The 21,347-nt window shown below is 39.7% G+C and overlaps 1 long non-coding RNA gene across 3 annotated transcripts in view; it reads left to right on the top strand.

The window, feature by feature from the left end:
• The window catches only part of LOC108395788 (uncharacterized), a 66,121-nt gene extending 45,357 nt beyond the window's left edge, over positions 1-20,764 (top strand). For 2 of the 3 annotated variants that reach the window (XR_012123916.1, XR_001852758.3), the window contains exons 3-5: positions 18,001-18,710; positions 18,822-18,985; positions 20,524-20,764. This is a non-coding gene — a long non-coding RNA (uncharacterized lncRNA). The remainder of the gene's footprint in view (positions 1-18,000; positions 18,711-18,821; positions 18,986-20,523) is intronic. The other variant, XR_012123914.1, reaches the window with a different exon arrangement.
• Positions 20,765-21,347: the final 583 nt, after the last annotated feature.

Raw genomic sequence — 21,347 nt, 5'->3', positions numbered from 1 at the left:
CTGGTGGAGAATACTCTTATGCAGAACAAGGCTTGACTCCATATGGAACACCAGAATTCTGTTATGACTTTTGGCAAGGCTGAGACTAGGGGGAGGCAAGCAGGGACCCCAGGGTGCAAAGTTTAAGAAGGCACTCAGGATTATGAATTTACTGCCCTTGCACTTGCATGACCCCGAGAACAAGTGCTGGCCTTGACCTCTGAGGTGGGCCTAGGGAATATGCTTGGGGCACCAACAATGGCTGCATTAGGTCTGTGGACCTTTTACACTTACTATAATATAATATAGTCTGCCTTTGCCTTATATTATTGTTAGTGATGCACTGGGCTTCCCCCTATTAGATGTTAAGTTTCTTGAGCACAGAAACTTAACTCCTCCCCACCAGCACTTCATAACACACCAACCATTCAAAAGAAAATAACCAAAAACCTGGTTGTGATGCTGAATTGAATTCCTGCTATCCTTGGCCTCTCCCTGCAGTGGGAGGCTGTAAGAGAGCTCTCATTCCCTTTCTCCACTCTGAGTTTCATCCTAGATCAGCAGAGAGAAGACCTATAAAAGATGATATGGTAACAGGGTAACTACACTTACCGTGGTGAACATTTAATAACGTATATAATTATCAAGTCACCATGTTGTCCATCTGAAGCCAATCTAATATTGTATATCAACTGTACTCCAATAAAAATTAGTAAGTTAAAAAAAAAAGATGTAGGGACTAAGGCGAGACAACGTAAGAGCAGTCACAGGAGCAGCAATTCAGGAACCAGAGCTAGAGCAGTGGTTCTCCAAGTGTGGTCTCTGGAGCCATAGCACCAGCCTCCTCTGGGAACATATTAGAAATACAAATTCCCAGGCTCCACCCCAAACTTACTGAGTCAAATCTCCGGGAGTGGAGCTCCACAGACTATGTTTTTATAAGCCCTTGGGTGATTCTGAGTTAGAGAATGATCTGGCAGTGAATCCACCTTAGGGCCAGAAAAGATTTCTTGGAGCTAGCTAGAGGGAGGAACGGTAATCTTAGGGTGTCAGCCTTGCTCAGTAGAAGAGCTGAGCAGGACTGAACTTGGGGAATGTGGCTCTAGTAAAGAAAAAAGTGAAACCTGAGATGCTTTTGACATTAAAGAGAAGGGTTTCATTTATAGAGTTTCAGTCTGTTGAATAAAAACTCAAAAAATGAAAAGGATCCTGAAAAGCCTGGCATGTCAGGGGGACACTCAAAATGAGACAAACTTGTTCCAAGGCCAGCCGGGTGTCAGAGGGGAAACAAAAGCATAGCAGGTGAGCAGAACTCCGGCACGTACCCAATGATAAAAATGCAGGCAGTCTTCAGTTTGGTCCCTGTAAAGACAGAAGAAATGGTGGAGTTTGAAAGACTGGGAGGGATAGAGTGTTAAGGACTGTGTTTCAGAAATAGAGGAACTTCCCTGTCAGGCTTCATTTAGGAGTGAGAATTTAATGAATCTAATATTTATGCTAGGCTCACCCAGGTGGGGGAATTGACTTTTCTCAGATATTAGGCCTTGTATTAGTCAGGTTTTTCCAGAAAAATAGAACCAAGAGGGTGTGTGTGTGTATATATAGTGTATATACTTATACATATAAAATATAATATGTATATATAATGTATATATTATATATAATGTATATACACACATCCTGAATATAGTAAATCTGCTTTACTCTCACACATTTATATATAATATATATTATACATATAACATTGTTTTATATATATAATGTATACATACATGTTTTATATATATATACACATATACACACACACACACAAAATGTCATATATATGTGAAGAGAGACAGAGATTGATAGAGATATTGAAAGGGAGAGAGAGTTATTTTAAGGAATTGGCTCACATGACTGTAGAGGCTTGATGAGTCCAAAATCTGATGGAGTAGGCTGGCAGGATGGAGACTCAGGGAAGAGTACAATTTGAGCCCACAGATTTCCTTCTGTCAAAATGTCTTCTCACTTGGGGAAGTCAGTCTTTGGTCTATTAAGACCTTCAGCTGATTGGATGAGGCCCACCCACATTAAAGAGGGCAATCTGCTTTTCTCAAAATCTGCAAATTGAAATGTCAAGTTCATCCAAAAAACACCCCCACAGAAACATCCAGAACAATGTTTGGCTGAATATTTGGTCATCACGGCCCAGTCAAGTTAACATAAAATTAACTATCACAAGCCTGACCCAGGAAAGCTGCCTGCTACCAAGCTGGTGGTAGTAGGGCTGTGATGTTTTGCTACTTTGTTGGAAACTGAGAGGAGCAGAGATCTGACAGGGAGTTCCCCATTAAAGGGATACATTATTTTGTGTTCTTCTTATTTCTACTTACAAGCTGCATGTGTGCAACACTCTAGAGGAAAGGGATTATATGCATTTTTACAAATGAGTAGTAATTCCTTTACTGTTTGACACACAACATCTAAAATTTTTAATTTATTTCCCCTATCATTCTCTCACTCAAGGCTGTCCCAATTTGTAGATCCTCTGCCTCTGCATAATCTGATTGCATATTCTTCATCCTTTGACTTTATTGTTCTCTTTATTGTCTATAAAAATTAACGGGCATTTGGATTATTCTAATTTTTTGTTGTGAATAATATTGCTATGAATGTCTATATACAAGTGTTTGGGTATATATGTATACTCATTTCTTTTGGGACTATTCCTAAGAGTCTCATATATGCATATACTCAGTTTTATTAGGCTATGTAATTTAGGTTTCCTCAAGTTTTGTCTGAGAATTCTAGTACTGGAATTCTTATCATGACTTGGTATTGACAGTTTTGCCATTCCATTCCTGTGGGTTTGAGGTGAGTGATTTAATTTGCATGTCCATGAGTACTAGTAAGTTTGAATTCTCTTTTGTATGTTTGCTGGCCACTTTGATATCTTTTGGAGAGATTACTTGTTCAAGTCTCTTGCCCTTTTTCCTACTGGGTTGTCTATCTTCTTACTGATTTTTTGGTCTTTCTTTACATACTTTGTATACAAGCCCTTTGTAGATTACAGGTATTGTATATATGTTTTCCTACTCTATGGCTTCACTTTTTACTCTTTATGGTTTCCTTTGATAAACAGAAGGTCTAAATATTAACATAGTCCAATTAATTAGTCTTTTTCTTTATGGTTGTGCTATTCTGTCCTGTTGTTTAAGAGCTCTTTCTCAACCCCAAAGTACTGGAGGCTCTGTTATGTTAGAAACTTTCTTAGAAGTTTTATGTTTTACCACTCTGTCTTGCCCGTGGGTTTCAGTCCCAGGCAAATTCACTATAGATTCAGTGAGACTTAGAAATGATAACAGAACTTCTTGGAGTAAAAGGGTTTATATATGGCTTTTTTATTCTCTTGTTGGTAGGTTGAGCACTATAATCATGTCTGCATCCAGCAGTCTGCAGGTCTGCAATCCATCTCTGTCTATGCCTCTTAATATAGTGACTTAATATAGTGACTCAGTCAATAATAGCTTATTGCCTATGGGTGTGGAAGCGTTAGCCTAGCCTGCTGGCCAATTACATCATCAAATAGTTTAGGGTCAGGGGAGGACCCTGGCCACCGGAACTTCCATTTTCCCAACACACTCACATTTAGATATACTTTAAACTAGAATTGACTGTAAGGCATGAGGTAGTATCAAGGCTAATTTTCTCCAAAGCCTTAAAGGGTCAACTTCCCTAGGAAACAGAACCTGGGACATTGAGATTTGTATGCAGGAGTTTTACTGATAAAATGTCAGGTACAGGGGGCGGAGCCAGGATGGCGGTGTGAGTAGAGCAGTGGAAATCTCCTCCCAAAAACACATAGAGCTATGAAAATATAACAAAGAAAAATCTTCCTAAAATAGAGACCACAGGACACAGGACAACATCCAGACCACATCCACACCTGCAAGAACCCAGAGCCTTGCGAAGGGGGTAAGATACAAGTCCCGGCCCAGAGGGACCCGAGCGCCCCTCCCCCTGGCTCCAGGCGGGTGGAAAGAAACCGCAGCGGTTTTTTTTTTTTGGCGAGTGCTTTTTGGAAGCCTTAAAGGGACAGGGCCCCCGTTGCTAGGGAGGCAGGGTGGCGGGACCGGTGAGCGGGTGCCTGGGACTGGCGCCTGAGGACAAAGAATATCTCGCATTTTTCCCTGCGGGACCGGTGGGCAGGTGCCTGAGAGCGGCGCCTGAGGACGGAGGAAGTCGCGCGTTTTTCCCCTTTTTTTTTCTCTTTTTGGCGAGTGCTTTTTGGAAGCCTTAAAGGGACAGGGACCCCGGTGCTAGGGAGGCAGGGCGGCGGGACTGGTGAGCGGGTGCCTGGGTCCGGCGCCTGAGGACAAAGAATATCGCGCGTTTTTCCCTGTGGGACCGGTGGGTGGGCGCTTTTTGGAAGCCTTGAAGGGACAGGGACACTGGTGCTAGGGAGACAGGGCAGCAGGACCAGTGAGCGGGTGCCTGGGACCGGCGCCTAAGGACAAAAAAAAAAATCGCGTGTTTTTTCCTTTTTTTTCTTTTTTTCTGTTCCCTCTCTCATTGTTACTGTTGTTGTTTTGATTTGGAGAGTGCTTTTTGGAAGTCTTAAAGGGGCAGGACAGGTCACTTCGACCAGAGGCAGGGAATCTGGGGATCTCTGGGCATTCTAACCCCCTGGGCAGCAGGAAGCACAGAGGCCCCTTACGGGAGATAAATAGCCTCCTGGCCACTCCCCCTCCAACGGGGTTCCACCATTTTGGAGAAGCAGCCCCAGCCAGGCCACGCCCACAGCAACAAGGGAGATAAACTCCATAGCAACTGGGCAGGAAGCAGAAGCCCTGTCTGCACACAGCTGCCCAGCACAAGCCACTAGAGGTTGCTATTCTCCCAGGAGAGGAAGGCCACAAACCAACAAGAAGGAAAGCTCTCCCAGCTGTCACTTGTACCAGCTCTGCAAACTATCTCTATCACCATAAAAAGGCAAAACTACAGGCAGACAAAGATCACAGAGACAACACCTGAGAAGGAGACAGACCTAACAAGTCCTCCTGAAAAAGAATTCAAAATAAAAATCATGAACATGCTGACAGAGATGCAGAAAAAAATGCAAGAGCAATGGGATGAGATGCAGAGAAAAATGCAAGATCAGTGGGATGAAGTCCGGAAGGAGATCACAGATGTCAGGAAGGAGATCACAGAAGTGAAACAATCCCTGGTAGGATTTATAAGCAGAATGGATAAGATGCAAGAGGCCATTGAAGGAATAGAAGCCAGAGAACAGGAACGTATAGAAGCTGACATAGAGAGAGATAAAAGGATCTCCAGGAATGAAACAACACTAAGAGAACTATGTGACCAAGCCAAAAGGAATAATATTCGCATTATAGGGATACCAGAAGAAGAAGAAAGAGGAAAAGGGATAGAAAGTCTCTTTGAAGAAATAATTGCTGAAAACTTCCCCAAACTGGGGGAGGAAATAATCGAACAGACGATGGAATTACACAGAACCCCCAACAGAAAGGATCCAAGGAGGACAACACCAAGACACATAGTAATTAAAATGGCAAGGATCAAGGACAAGGAAAGAGTTTTAAAGGCAGCTAGAGAGAAAAAGGTCACCTATAAAGGAAAACCCATCAGGCTAACATCAGACTTCTCGACAGAAACTCTACAGGCCAGAAGAGAATGGCATGATATACTTAATGCAATGAAACAGAAGGGCCTTGAACCAAGGATACTGTATCCAGCACGACTATCATTTAAATATGATGGTGGGATTAAACAATTCCCAGACAAGCAAAAGCTGAGGGATTTTGCTTCCCACAAACCACCTCTACAGGACATCCTACAGGGACTGCTCTAGATGGGAGCACCCCTAAAAAGAGCACAGAACAAAACACCGAACATATGAAGAAGGGAGGAGGAGGAATAAGAAGGGAGAGAAGAAAAGAATCTCCAGACAGTGTATATAACAGCTCAATAAGCGAGCTAAGTTAGGCAGTAAGATACTAAAGAAGCTAACCTTGATCCTTTGGTAACCACGAATCTAAAGCCTGCAATGGCAATAAGTACATATCTCTCAATAGTCACCCTAAATGTAAATGGACTTAATGCACCAACCAAAAGACACAGAGTAATAGAATGGATAAAAAAGCAAGACCCATCTATATGCTGCTTACAAGAAACTCACCTTAAACCCAAAGACAAGCATAGACTAAAAGTCAAGGGATGGAAAAACATATTTCAGGCAAACAACAGTGAGAAGAAAGCAGGGGTTGCAGTACTAATATCAGACAAAATAGACTTCAAAACACAGAAAGTAACAAGAGATAAAGAAGGATACTACATAATGATAAAGGGCTCAGTCCAACAAGAGGACATAACCATTCTAAATATATATGCACCCAATACAGGAGCACCAGCATATGTGAAGCAAATACTAACAGAACTAAAGAGGGAAATAGACTGCAATGCATTCATTGTAGGAGACTTCAACACACCACTCACCCCAAAGGATAGATCCACCGGGCAGAAAATAAGTAAGGACACACAGGCACTGAACAACACACTAGAACACATGGACCTAATAGACATCTATAGAACTCTACATCCAAAAGCAACAGGATATACATTCTTCTCAAGTGCACATGGAACATTCTCCAGAATAGACCACATACTAGCTCACAAAAAGAGCCTCAGTAAATTCCAAAATATTGAAATTCTACCAACCAATTTTTCAGACCACAAAGGTATAAAAGTAGAAATAAATTCTACAAAGAAAACAAAAAGGCTCACAAACACATGGAGGCTTAACAACATGCTACTAAATAATCAATGGATCAATGAACAAATCAAAATAGAGATAAAGGAATATATAGAAACAAATGACAACAACAACACTAAGTCCCAACTTTTGTGTGACGCAGCAAAAGCAGTCTTAAGAGGAAAGTATATAGCAATCCAGGCACACTTGAAGAAGGAAGAACAATCCCAAATGAATAGTCTAACATCACAATAATCGAAACTGGAAAAAGAAGAACAAATGAGGCCTAAAGTCAGCAGAAGGAGGGATATAATAAAGATCAGAGAAGAAATAAACAAAATTGAGAAGAATAAAACAATAGCAAAAATCAATGAAACCAAGAGCTTGTTCTTTGAGAAAATAAACAAAATAGATAAGCCTCTAGCCAAACTTATTAAGAAAAAAAGAGAATCAACACAAATCAACATAATCAGAAATGAGAATGGAAAAATCACGACAGACTCCACAGAAATACAAAGAATTATTAAAGACTACTATGAAAACCTATATGCCAACAAGCTGGAAAACCTAGAAGAAATGGACAACTTCCTAGAAAAATACAACCTCTCAAGACTGACCAAGGAAGAAACACAAAAGTTAAACAAACCAATTACAAGCAATGAAATTGAAACGGTAATCAAAAGACTACCCAAGAACAATCCCGGGGCTGGACGGATTTACCTCAGAATTTTATCAGACACACAGAGAAGACATAATACCCATTCTCCTTAAGGTGTTCCAAAAAATAGAAGAAGAGAGAATACTCCCAAACTCATTCTATGAAGCCAACATCACCCTAATACCAAAACCAGGCAAAGATCCCACCAAAAAAGAAAATTATAGACCAATATCCCTGATGAATGTAGATGCAAAAATACTCAATAAAATATTAGCAAACAGAATTCAACAGTATATCAAAAGGATCATACACCATGACCAAGTGGGGTTCATCCCAGGGATGCAAGGATGGTACAACATTCAAAAATCCATCAACATCATCCACCACATCAACAAAAAGAAAGACAAAACCACATGATCATCTCCAGAGATGCTGAAAAAACATTTGACAAAATTCAACAACCATTCATGATAAAAACTCTCGACAAAATGGGCATAGAGGGCAAGTACCTCAACATAATAAAGGCCATATATGATAACCCACAGCCAGCATTATACTGAACAGCGAGAAGCTGAAAGCATTTCCTCTGAGATCAGGAACAAGACAGGGATGCCCACTCTCCCCACTGTTATTTAACATAGTACTGGAGGTCCTAGCTATGGCAATCAGACAAAACAAAGAAATACAAGGAATCCAGATTGGTAAAGAAGTTAAACTGTCACTATTTGCAGATGATATGATACTGTACATAAAAAACCCTAAAGACTCCACTCCAAAACTACTAGAACTGATATCGGAATTCAGCAAAGTTGCAGGATACAAAATTAACAGACAGAAATCTGTAGCTTTCCTATACACTAACAATGAACCAATAGAAAGAGAAATCAGGAAAACAATTTCATTCACCATTGCATCAAAAAGAATAAAATACCTAGGAATAAACCTAACCAAAGAAGTGAAAGACTTATACTCTGAAAACTACAAGTCACTCTTAAGAGAAATTAAAGGGGACACTAATAAATGGAAACTCATCCCATGCTCATGGCTAGGAAGAATTAATATAGTCAAAATGACCATCCTGCCCAAAGCAATATACAGATTTGATGCAATCCCTCTCAAATTACCAGCAACATTCTTCAATGAATTGGAACAAATAATTCAAAAATTCATATGGAAACACCAAAGACCCCGAATAGCCAAAGCAATCCTGAAAAAGAAGAATAAAGTAGGGGGGATCTCACTCCCCAACTTCAAGCTCTACTACAAAGCCATAGTAATCAAGACAATTTGGTACTGGCACAAGAATAGAGCCACAGACCAGTGGAACAGATTAGAGACTCCAGAAATTAACCCAAACAAATATGGTCAATTAATATTTGATAAAGGAGACATGGACATACAATGGCAAAATGACAGTCTCTTCAATAGATGGTGCTGGCAAAACTGGACAGCTACATGTAGGAGAATGAAACTGGACCATTGTCTAACCCCATATACAAAGGTAAACTCAAAATGGATCAAAGACCTGAATGTAAGTCATGAAACCATTAAACTCTTGGAAAAAAACATAGGCAAAAACCTCTTAGACATAAACATGAGTGATCTCTTCTTGAACATATCTCCCCGGGCAAGGAAAACAAGAGCAAAAATGAGCAAGTGGGACTACATTAAGCTGAAAAGCTTCTGTACAGCGAAAGACACCATCAATAGAACAAAAAGGAACCCTACAGTATGGGAGAATATATTTGAAAATGACAGATCCAATAAAGGCTTGACATCCAGAATATATAAAGAGCTCACACGCCTCAACAAACAAAAAACAAATAACCCAATTAAAAAATGGGCAGAGGAACTGAACAGACAGTTCTCTAAAAAAGAAATACAGATGGCCAAGAGACACATGAAAAGATGCTCCACATCGCTAATTATCAGAGAAATGCAAATTAAAACTACAATGAGGTATCACCTCACACCAGTAAGGATAGCTGCCATCCAAAAGACAAACAACAACAAATGTTGGCGAGGCTGTGGAGAAAGGGGAACCTGCTGGTGGGAATGTAAATTAGTTCAACCATTGTGGAAAGCAGTATGGAGGTTCATCAAAATGCTCAAAACAAACCTACCATTTGACCCAGGAATTCCACTCCTAGGAATTTACCCTAAGAACGCAGCAATCAAGTTTGAGAAAGACAGATGCACCCCTATGTTTATCGCAGCACTATTTACAATAGCCAAGAATTGGAAGCAACCTAAATGTCCATCTGTAGATGAATGGATAAAGAAGATGTGGTACATATACACAATGGAATACTATTCAGCCCTAAGAAGTGGAAAAATCCAACCATTTGCAGCATCATGGATGGAGCTGGAGAGTATTATGCTCAGTGAAATAAGCCAAGCGGAGAAAGAGAAATACCAAATGATTTCACTCATCTGAGGAGTATAGGAACAAAGGAAAAACTGAAGGAACAAAACAGCAGCGGAATTACAGAACCCAAAAATGGACTAACAGGTACCAAAGGGAAAGGAACTGGGGAGGATGGGTGGGCAGGGAGGGATAAGGGGGGGGAAGAAAAAGGGGGGTATTAAGATTAGGATGCATTGGGGGGGAGGGAGAAAGGGGAGGGTGGGCTGCACAACACAGAGAGGACAAGTAGTGACTCTACCACATTTTGCTAAGCTGATGGACAGTAACCGTAATGTGGTTGTTAGGGGGGACCTGATATAGGGGAGAGCATAGTAAACATAGTACTCTTCATGTAAGTGTAGATTAAAAATTAAAAAAAAAGAAAGAAAGAAAGAAAGAAAAGTGTGATTACTCCTTGATAGGATAAAACTATTGGTAAATCAAAGATCAACGCATGCTTTAAATATCCTTAATGTTGATCACTTAAAGGGTGTCAGATGATCAGCTCTGGATAATATTCCTTTCTCTTAATAAAAAAAAAAAAAGCAGTTACTGTGTGCTGACCTCCAATGAGTTCTGCGCAGTGGTATAAAGGGCATGTCAAATTGTGGGCAAAGGGTCTGTTTGTTTCTATGCAGAAGATCAAGGCCTAGCTTGGATACCCAGAAAATGGACTAAGATACGATATGAGGAGGAGCTTCCGGCATCAGCACTCTCTGGAGGACTCGTGCCGGGGGATGATCATCAAAAAGCCTCCACAGGGATCCGGATGATGCTGCGGTTGTGGCTGCATCCAGCCCACCGTCTCCTGGACTTGCCATTGGAATGAGGAGGGAGATGTCTAGGCTGGCATGTGCATACAGTGAGACAATGAATTTGACCGGATCTGTACTGTTGGAACTCAACCAGGAGTTGGGAGGGGTGCAAGTTGTAGCACTCCAAAATCTCATGACTATAGACTATCTACGGTTAAAAGAACATATGGGATGTGAACAGATCGCAGAAATGGGCTGCTTTAATTTGTCTGATTGTTCAAGTACAGTTGGACAATATCCATCATATCATAGATAAATTTTTGCAAATGCCTAGGGTGCCTAAATGGTTTTCTTGGCTTCACTGGAGATGGATGGTAATTATAGATTTGCTTTGTTTATATCACCATATTCCTACTATGTTAATATGTGTGTGCAAATTAGTTAGTAGTTTAAAACCTATACATACTTAAGGTACTCTACAAGAAGATATGTCAAAGAAATAATCAATCCTCCCATGTTTCCTTCCATATGCTACCTCTATAGCTTTTCTTCTTCCTTCCTAATTACAACCCTTAAATAGAATTCGTGCCTCATATCGAATTTACCGAGTATCATAATTCCTCCAGGTGGTAAAGATACCTCAAGACAAGTGCTGGGCATAGAAGCCACAGGGCATAAATCTGCAAAGAAGTAAAAAGCTAACCTTTTCAAACAATATGGCTTCTCTCTCACTTACCAACTTTACATTTCCCTGTATGGCCCCGGAAGATGGCTGGTTAGCCAGAGACGGGTAAGATTCCTCAAGGGAGGAACAACCTAAGACAGGCACAGTCGCAGGGGGGCCATCAGGTGAGAATTTGGGGATCAACAGAGGTGAGGCTCAGATCCTCACCCCCACTGCTTTGAGAGAAATCTTCTGCATCCGTGGATGTCTTGCTGCCCTTGTCTTACCTGGATTAATACTTAGTCCATAGGCACACACCTGATCATCTGATCATCTACATTTGCCCTCTTACAGCACTAAACTATGTTTTCTACCTTTATCTTGCATCTACCTACCACTTCAGCATTTTATTAAAAATAAAAATAATAATAATAATAGAGGGAGAAATGTGGGATCAACATATAAATCAAGTACAAAAATCAAATGAATATTCATATTTGACCTGATTGTTTATGGGTCATAATGTGTGATCAAAACCGAAAGTTTCTGTGATGACTGCCCTTGTACTGTTCACCATGTAAGAATTTATTCACTATGTAAGAATTTGTTCACCATGTAAGAACTTGTTCGTTATGCTTCAGAAGATTGGAGACTGACGAGAATTAGGCTTGAGATGGATTAATGATTGTACATTGGGCATTGACTCCCCTATACTGAATTTTATTGTTGTTAACAACCATTTGATCAATAAATATGAGAGATGCCCTCTCAAAAAAAAAAATGTCAGGTACAAACTGGGAGGGAGCACAGGAAGTAGGGTTGGGTGGAGTGAGACATTAAAAGGTGGTGATAGAGTTGCATTAATTACCTGAACAATTCCCAGGGGGTGTTTTTGAACTGAGATAGCAAGGAGCAGCGTTTTGGACTCTGTATTGACCCTTGCAATCATTGGATATATGATATGCTCAGGGAGTGTATATGATCCTGGATGAAGCAGCTTCCTTTGGCTAAGGGAAATTCCCAGAGACAAATTTAGCTGTGAGTCATCAGCAACAACTTTCCTAGCAATTGGGAAATTGAGTACCTCATTCCTGAAGGGGATGTGAGTAAACCAGTTGACTCAGCACCACTAATTGAAAAGATTGTCCTATCCCCACTGCTCTGCATTTCCACCTTTTCTTTGATTGAGTAACCACATGTAGGTCTGGTTTTGCATACTATTCTGTTCCCCTTGTCTCTGTCAGTCCTTGAGCCAATCTTAATTTCTGCAGCTCTCTCATAAATTTTGATATCTTGGACATTCTGTTTTTCAAGATTATCTTGGCTATTGCTGGCCCTTTGCATTTTTATTTAAGTCCTAAAATCAGCTTGTCAATTATCATACATATGAAGTGTCTGAGTTTTGATTGGGTTTACACAGACGCTATAGATTCAGTCTGAGAAAACCTGACATTTAAAAAATGCTTAGTCTTGTAAGTCATGAACTTCACATATCTTTTCCCCTATTCTGGACTCTATTTTTTTTTATTTTATAGTTTTCTATGTAGTCCTTGAAAATATTTTCCCTCCCCTATTTTGATGCTGCTGTTAATTTTTTTAAATTTCGTTTTCAAACTATTTTTATTGGTATAAAACATAACTGATTTTTGTGTATTGCCTTTGTATCTGGCAATCTTATTAACATTATTTATTAATATATATTAGTCTGTAGATTATTTTGGATATTATACATGCATAACTATGCTGTTATTGGAAAATGACAGCTTTATATATTCTTTTCCATTCCTTATATCTCATAACTTCTTTTCTCTACTTGAGAAACTCTGATATAATGATGAATAAAATGTCAGGTTTAACAGCCATAGTAGGTAAATATGGCACAGTTTATTTAATCAGTATTTGATTGAAGGACATTAAATCGTTTCTCTTTTTCATAAATAATGCTGCAAGGAGCATCTTTTTACAAACATTTTTGTGCAGTTCTCTTGTTCATTCTTATAATGTATTCCAGGATATCTTGGAATAATCCAGTTAAAAATTAAATACATATAAAGTTAAAAGCTATTTATTTACTTATTTTTAAATTTTTTATTGAGGAATCATTTATATACATTCTTATGAAGGTTTCACATGAGCAACATTGTGGTTACTACATTCACACCTATTATCAAGTCCACCCCACATACCCCATTACTGTCACTGTCCATCAATGTAGTGAGATGCTAGAGTCACTACTTGTCTTCTCTGTGCTATACTGCCCTCCTCATGATCCCCCTACATTGTGTGTGCTAATCATAACCCCTTAATCTCATTATCCCTCTCTTCCTGCCAGCTCTCCCCACCCTCTTTCCCTTTGGTAACCGCTAGTCCCTTCTTGGGGTCTGTGAGTCTGCTGCTGTTTTGTTCCTTCAGTGTTTGCTTTATTGTTATACTCCACAGATGAGGGAAATCATTTGGTACTTGTCTTTCTCCGCCTTGCTTATTTCACTGAGCATAATACCCTCTAACTCCATCCATGTTGCAAATGGTAACATTTGTTTTCTTCTTATGGATGAATAATATTCCATTGTACATACATACCACATCTTCTTTATCCATTCATCAACTGATGGTCACTTAGGTTGCTTCCATGTCTTGGCTCTGTAAATAGTGCTGTGATAAACATAGGGGTGCATATATCTTTTTGAGTCTGGGATCTTACTATCTTTGGGTAAATTCCTAGGAGTGGAATTCCTGGGTCAAATGGTATTTCTATTTTTAGTTTTTTGAAGGACCTGTGTGTTGCTTTCCACAATGGTTGAACTAATTTACATTCCCACCAACAGTGTGGGAGGGTTCCCCTTTCTATGCATCCTTGCAATAATTTGTTGTTCCTTGTCTTTTGGATGTTGGCCGTCCTAACTGATGTGAAGTGATATATCATTGTGGTTTTAATTTGCATTTCCCTGATGATTAGCGATGTGGAGGATCTTTTCATGTGCCTGTTGGCCATCTGAATTTATTCTTTGGAAAAGTGTCTGTTCATATCCTCTGCCATATTTTAATTGTATTATTTCCTTTGGGGTGTTGAGGCATGTGAGTTTTTTATATATTTTGGATTGGATGTTAACCCCTTATCATATATGTCATTTATGAATGTATTCTCCCATACTGTAGGATGCCTTTTTGTTCTGCTAATGGTGTCCTTTGCTGTACAGAAGCTTTTTAGTTTGATGTAGTCTAATTTGTTCATTTTTGCTTTTTTTCCCTTTCCCAAGGAGATATGTTCAGGAAAAAGTTGCTCATTTTTATATTCAAGATATTTTTGCCTGTGTTTTCTTCTAAGAGTTTTATAGTTTCATGACTTACTTCAGGTCTTCAGTCCATTTCAAGTTTACCATTGTGTATGGATTTAGATAGTAATTCAATTTCATTTTCTTGCATGTAGCTGTCCAGTTTTGCCAACACCAGTTGTTGAAGAAGCTGTCATTGCCCCATTGTATATCCATAGCTCCTTTATCATATACTAATTGGCCATATATGTGTGGGTTTATATCTTGACTCTGTATAATATTCCATCAATATATGGGTCTGTTTTTGTGCCAGTACCAAATTGTCTTGATTACTGTGGCTTTGTAGTAGAGTTTGAAGTCCAGGAGTGTTGTACATGGCCTTTATGATGTTGAGGTACTTGCCCTGTAAACACATTTTACTGAGGGTTTTTATCATGAATGGATGTTGTATTTTGTCAAATGATTTTTCAGCATCTATAGAGATGATTATGTGATTTTTGTCTTTCTTTTTGTTGATGTGGTGGATGATGTTGATGGATTTTCTAATATTATACTTTCCTTGCACCCCTGGAATAAATCCCACTTGATCAGGATGGATGACCTTTTTGATGTATTTTTGAATTCAGTTTTCTAATATTTTGTTGAGTACTTTTGCATCTATGTTCATCAGGGATATTGGTCTGTAACTTTCTCTTTTTGTGGTGTCTTCACCTGGTTTTTGGTATTAGAGTGATGCTGGCTTCATAGAATGAGTTTGGAAGTATTCCCTCCTCTTCTACTTTTGGAAAACTTTAAGGCGAATGGGTATTAGGTTCTCTAAATGTCTGATAAAATTCAGTGGTGAAGCCATCTGGTCCAGCGGTTTGGGTCATCCATTTAAATCTGAAGTTCACTTAGATAATGAATAACTTTTTGGAGTAGGTATATCCCACATATTGCATGGAACATACTTATACTAAAATTTTTTTCTTGTTTATCTGAATTGAAATTTAAATTGATGCCCTGTTTTGGGTTTTCATTTGCTTGTTTTTTGCTGAATCTGGCAACCCTAGGTCGTAGTCATTTCAGAGCTCAGCAGTACATGGGCCAGAGGTTCCTTGGCCTGTGTTCGGTCTTCCATGCATCAGAGAGTCACTGGTCTGGGTTTTTACAATCAGGAGCAATGGGTGACTTGATGGTAAATGTAGTAAATAGATGTCTGATGACTGAGTCCCCCACCATCTGTCACTGTGTGAAGCTGGGAACCTAAGTCCAATATGGTATGGGAGATGTAGATCTTTCCAGAATGTCTGAGGCTGGACTGAGTTTCTGATTTAAAATTGAGAAGAAATATTAAAGTAAAAATTAGTTTGTCTCCTAGAATACTTAAAAGCTATATTCCATTTATGTCTGAGTTTGAAAACTGAGATTCTTACCTTGTGATGACACAAAAACAAACAACAAAGTTCATAGTTTCAAAATCTGGGTGATTAGCCGCTTGACTTTTGTCTCCCAGGTCTCAAGAAAAAGGCTTTGTTTGTGTAGGATAGGATCTGAACTAAGGATTCAAGATGGAGGCCCAGGGACACTGCCTGCTTCTGCATCTGAGTGTGTCCTCAAATGGTTCCTCTAGTTTTCCCAAGTTGGTTCTGAGTTACAGAGTAAATGTAAGAGAGGGAGATCTGCCCAGCTCAGGCCTGCAGTTCATGCACCCTGCTTACCCTGCTTAGTCAGCGGCATCCCTCCAGCCTGCCACCTCAGAACTGTGTGATAGCAGTGGGAGATATTAGTCAGTCTTGGTCATAAAGAATGTGGCCTTGATCAGCATCTTCAAACTCATCTCAGCTGAATGAGGCTCCCCAGGGAGCTATGTGGGAGGAGGGGGTAAAGTCATCTCTAAGTCATACATATTGTTTAAGAACTTTGGCTCCAGCCTGCATGTGGCTCTTCTGTTCTAGTGAGTTCAGCTGGACCATGACCTGATGCATGGACATCTTTTGTCCCCATACTTTAGAAGCCCAGCCTGAAGGTAACCAGGTGATTTTATTGGCCATTTTCCCTTTGGTTCACACCCTAAACTTTAATGCCTTACCATTTCCCAAAGCAAAAAAAAAAAAAAAATCAAAACCTTAGAAGTAAAATCCATCCATGAATAGAAAACTTCTGAGAGACAAGTCTGTGATATTAGAAATATCTGGAGTGGCTAGGCTGACCTGTCTACCAATGCCACACCTTCACCTGCCCTCCCCCCGCCCCCCATTTCCTCTTGACCTTTGATTAGAGGCTGTCTGAACTGATTTGTTTTGACCAGGTTGTTGGGGTGTGGTGAGGGGGTTCTTTCACTAAGAGGAGGATCCTGGGCCTATATTTTTACTTCAGCTGAGCAAATAACAAGCTTAAATAAGAAAAAAGAACCCAAGAAAAGAATTCAGGTGGATACACTGTGAAGAGACAGGTTTTTTTTTTTTAATCCTCTTCACTCACTCTTCATGTTTAAAAACATCTACCCTTAGCACTGTGGCTCAGTTCTGGCCTGGTCTTTGCCCCAAATCTGGGAGTGGAGTGGGTGGGTGGATGAAGAAAACTCCGCTTCCTTAATAGACATTGTAATACAAAGCTAGACAACAGGCAAAAGCAATTTCATCATAATTTGTATGAAGCTCTCTCCTGGTTTTTTGGAATTCACCAATTCAGAAGTCATCTGTCAGTGTAGAGATCTATTCCTAGGTATTTCTTTTTCTGAGAGTTTTCTTTCTCGTGACCACCAGGTCAATTTTAGAGGTGAAACTATTGACAAAGAACTGTTGCATGAAGCCTAAAATCTTCCTTTACGTAAAAGGTATCCTGTGATCTGGGCCTTCTCTCTTTAATTCCTACTTTACTTGGAATGAGTTAAGCAGTAAAAAGCTTAGTTTTAAGAAAACACGTGGACTTAATGTTACTATAATGTACTGAAAACATGGCTATTTTTCTAGCTTGCTTATATATCTAGTTGTCTTTCCACCATCTCTCACTAAACAGCAGCTTGCTTCCAATTTCTTGATGTTTAAAAAAAGCCTCCAGGCAGAGCTTCTCTGTGTTTATCTATTATCAGAGGAAGATATGACCTGACACCTTTGAATTCTAAATGAACATGAAATTAGCCTCTCTGAGGCTCTAAATGAACATGAAAATAGCCTCTCTAGCTATTTTCTTCCAAGAGGACTAATAGAGAGTACTCATGCTGTGGGAGGTGATCCTTCTTCCTTGAGTTCACACCTTAAATCCTTCTTAGTGAAAGAGGATGGGGGCAGGAGTCCAGCAGAATCTGCAGGAGACAAGCTCATAAATGTTATCTTTTCTCTTTCCCATCTCTTGTCTGAGGGAATCCCAGAAATAGCTCTTATTTTCAAATATGTGAATGACTTACTATTTATATCTAATCTTCAGGTGCCATAATTATCATAGTATTTACATTAAATATGTCAGATTAAATTTATGGTCTGATCTAATTTCAATATCACTGTTTTTTTGTTTTTTAAAAATCCAGGATGATTTCATCTGGAACCAGGCTGTTCTGTCATTGATCGAAACTGGCTTTCTGGAGCATTGTGCTGTGCCTCTGTGATCTTGCTGGGCACCCCATTCTGGAAGCTCAGTTCCCCTCCCAGTTGGCACACAGCTTCTCATTTCCTCAGCCTTCTGTTCATGATTGATGGATCAGATAGAGGATGATGTTGACTCCATCTGGAAAGTGAGTCAGCCAGTCTTTGAGGAGACCTACTGGAGGCCTAGAAACAGTGCTCTGAACACAGACTCCATTAGTTTAGAGACTGATAGGGAAGGGAAAATGGGACTGGCTTCTCAGTGGAATCAAACTTCAGCCTGAAGTGGACTGTCCTCAAAAATGAAGGCTCATTAGAGTGTGAATAACACCTGTTATTAACACAAATATCTAGTTGAAGGCAGTCACTGAAAACGCTTTCTGATCTCAGATACCTCCCCAAGAGGACTGAGTGCTGAAACTTTCCACAAGTAATTTGTTGGCCCATTGGGCTAAGTCAGTCACAAAAGCTGACTGTGCCACTGAGGAAGAGAAATACACTGGTGCCCTATTGGAACCTTTACACCGCTGTTTTGTCTGATGCGTCAGCCAACGAATTGCAAAGGGCGAGGGGGCTCAGGTAGCCCATGAGGATCATACATTTGGGGACAAGGCCACAGAAGCAATGAAAACAGTGATTTCTTCCCTTCCCTTCTGTAAGTCTGGGGACAGAAAGTCCCAGGGGCAAATACCTCTAAAAACCAAAATCAGTCAAAGGGAGAAATAAAGTTTAAAACCCGTTTTTTTGCTTACAAACTGCATTCCAGGGCCGTCTCTCCTCTACTCCTGAAGAGGCAAGCCAGCAAGTCAGCCACCCCCTCCCTTTTAACTCTCAGGTTCAGACACGCCCTTGGTTGCCCAGGTAATGACCCATTGACATGGAGATGAACTTCTCTCCACCCCTGAGGATATGCAAATGAACTAAAGCCAGGTGAGATACTCTGGAAATGCTACAGTTTTACCCATACCCTCTGTTCCCTTCCCTTCCCTTTCTTCTGCCTATTTAATAACCCCAGGACCAGATTTACTGTCATCCTTTGTTCAATCCACTTCCATTATTTGTCAATGCGTGATCTGATTTATGTATTTAATTATTATAAATAAGCACTTGTGAATCTACCACTGAGTACCCTATCCCATACTCATAACTCACTCTTCTCAAGTTGCCCAGCCAGCTCCCTGAAGCATGTGTTGAAATTTTCCTCGCTTTCATTTCATTATGTGTGAGTATTACCACAGTTTATTCATCTGTTCTCTTGTTGCTGGGCTTCTGCTGCTCAAACAGTGATGTTATTAATGCTCTTGTACAGATCACAGGGTATTACAAGTGTATATGTGGAGAATGGCAGTGCTGGATCATTGCATAGGTGAATGTTTGACATTACAGGACAACAGTAAATTATTTCCCAAAGCGATCATAGTGATTTCTATGAGCATAAGAGAGTCTGTGGATCCATATCTTCTCTGTCCTCTCCACATGCAGGACCAATAACCTGGCATTGTTGGACTTCCAAAATTTTTCCCAGTCATACATATTTAACTTGAATATCATTGTGTTTTGATTTGCATTTCCAGACTCACTAATGAGGTCGAACATTTTCATCATATGTTTACTGGCCATATAAGTTCTGTTTTTAAATATTCTGTTCATGTCTTCTGCTCATTTTTCAGTTGAGATGAAGTGTGTTTAGGCTGACATGTAGGAATAGTGCTGTTTCTAAAAAATAAAAATAATTTTAAATCTAAACTTAAGGTTCTACTCCCAAATGTACTGGCACAAATTATTTTATATATTAATATTATGCCTATACTAGGAAAATTTTATTCACATATAATATAGACAGTCTTAATGGGCAACGTTCCTCATCTTCAGAAAATTACAATCTGAATTCAACAATTTTTAGCCACGTCAACCAGTATCAGCCTGCTCACTCCTTCTACTTCCTGTCCAAACCACCACCATCTCTTACGCGACTTCCACAGCTGCTTCCTGACTAGCCTCTCTGCTTCCACTCTTGCCCTCCTTCTTCGATCTATACAGCAGCCCCCATCATTTTGTCACTCCTGTCAAAATCCTCCCATGACCTCCAGCTGCCCTTGTAATAAAACCAAAACTCACTCCCTTGGTGCAAGAAGCCCTATGTGATTTGATCCTTGCCTTCTCTTTCCCTTCCTGTAGTCTTGGCCTCTAGCCACACAGTCATTTTTGTTGTTCCTGAGACAGTACAGGCTTGAACCTTTTTCAGAACTTTTATTATCATTATTTTCTGTTCTCCAGTGTCTTCCCACATACCATTCTTTCCCATCATTCACTTTCCTACTCAATGCCACTTAATCAGAGGTCCTTTACCCTGACCACCAATCTCTATATATCTTCTTATCCTACTTCACTTTTCCTCATAGTACTTATTACATCTGAAAATTATGTTATATTATTTTTCATTTGTTTATTGCTGGTTTCCTCTACAGAATGTTGTGGAGGGCCAGATGTGATGTCACCCCAGAAGTGACATCACCAGATCCACCAGGGAATAATATCAACAGAAAATGATATCACCAGAAGTGAGATCACCAGAAACAGAAGTAACTGCATCAGATATGAGATCAGTCCACAAGTGACATCATTATGAGCTTGTGTATATAAGTGGTGCTCTGAAAATAAACTGTATCACTTGTCCACCATGCGTGAACAGTGAACCTCCTGATCCCAGCTTTGGTTTCCGTGTTTTTCTTGTATCTTTCTCTGTGTTTTCCTTAAGTTCCTCATCCACTCCACTCAGGTTCAGCTGGTTTGTGGAGCTGGTCTCTGCAGAATGTAAGCACCATAATGACAGAAACTTCACTTGTTTACTGCTGTATCAATTTTATCTTGAGCAGTGTCTGGCACATAGTGGACCCCCAAAAAGTATTTATTTGTTAAATAAAATGAAATAATAGATAATACAGATGAGGAAGTACCCTAAATGTCTTCAATTGTCCATATAGATGTTCGCAGATAGCATTAAATCAGCAAATGTAAATCAATATCATACAAAATGGGTTCATAAGAACTAAGATGATTCTAGATAGAATCAAAGGATGATTCTAGAAAATCAAGTGAATTGTGGAGAATACCTGGAGTTGGTAGTTCTTTTTTTAAACAAACTTACTGCAGTACATTTTATGTATTACCCATTTCAAGTGAGCAATTCAATGATTTTAAGTAACTTTACTGAGTGGTACAGCTATCATCATCAGTTTTATAACATATTCATCCCAGCAGCAGGATTCCTCCTGCCCATTTATAGTTGATT

The sequence above is a fragment of the Manis javanica genome, chromosome 2 (genome assembly GCF_040802235.1).
Source record: "Manis javanica isolate MJ-LG chromosome 2, MJ_LKY, whole genome shotgun sequence".
NCBI classification, from domain to species: Eukaryota; Metazoa; Chordata; class Mammalia; order Pholidota; family Manidae; genus Manis; species Manis javanica.
Note: the sequence above shows the minus strand (reverse complement) of the source record. Positions and strands in the feature narration are given on the sequence as shown.